Source organism: Octopus bimaculoides, chromosome 9, assembly GCF_001194135.2.
Source record: "Octopus bimaculoides isolate UCB-OBI-ISO-001 chromosome 9, ASM119413v2, whole genome shotgun sequence".
NCBI classification, from domain to species: domain Eukaryota; kingdom Metazoa; phylum Mollusca; class Cephalopoda; order Octopoda; family Octopodidae; genus Octopus; species Octopus bimaculoides.
Genome location: NC_068989.1, coordinates 93,247,932 through 93,248,961, shown reverse-complemented (window position 1 = coordinate 93,248,961; position 1,030 = coordinate 93,247,932).

The following is a 1,030-nucleotide window of genomic DNA, read 5'->3' as shown; positions in this document are numbered from 1 at the left end:
CCTCAAATGGCTGTGGTAGTGATGGTGGCTGAGGGGGCGAGAATGGGGCGTGCCGGACCGGCGGTATGGCATAGCGCCGAAGTTTCAAAAAGTGACTCGTGGGGGGGGGGCAGATTGAGATGAGGGTGGTGAGGTTTTAGTTGAGGTAGTTAGGTGATTGCGATAGTAACGACGACGGCCATGGTGGTGGTGGTAGTAATGGTGGGGGTGGTAGTAGGAGGGTTCGGGGGCGTTTCTTCATGCACTTGCAGCTACAGTTATGCTTGTTGTTGTTGTTGTTGGTGTTGTTTTTCATTTAGCCCTAGGTCTGGCCTGATGCTGCAAACTTATGATCCGTTCGAACAGTTGCAACTATATTCCTCTCGTTTTTTATATTAAAGCATAGTACATCTAGGTCCACATCATTTTCCAATATGTCCGTGCTTCTTTTAAAATAAGGACTGACTTTAAAAATAAAAAAACATTCGCTGCTATTTCTAGCAGATTGAGAGACTCCTTGTGACATTCGTGGTGTCATCGTAATTGTTGCCGGTGGTTTCGTGGTAAAGTTTGTGGTTCGTTTTCTGATTGGTTGATCTACAGACTGGCTCTGCGTTTGATTGGTCCCTTGTCTGGCTGGTCGCCTTGTCTGGCACGCTTCTCTCCTGTTGCTTGTCATTTTAGCTGCCGTGGGGCTACGATAATGGTGGTGGTGGTGGTGGTGGTGGTATTGTCAACTGTCTGTCTAGAAGGCTACTACTACTACTACTACTACTACTACTACTACTACTACTACTACTACTACTACTACTACCACCACCATCACCACTATTACGACTGTTATTGCTACAACAAACGAAGCTGCCTGCCTGTACTCCTTCTACCTGTCAGTCGACCTACCTGCGTGCCTCACGCCTGTCTATTCGCCAGCCCCCTCTACCTTCACCCGTCTACCGCGCACGCTCCATATCTGTCTACCTGTTTGTTTGCCAGTCACTAAAATACTTCGATAGTTTGATCTCAACACCTAGACTCCATATATATATATATA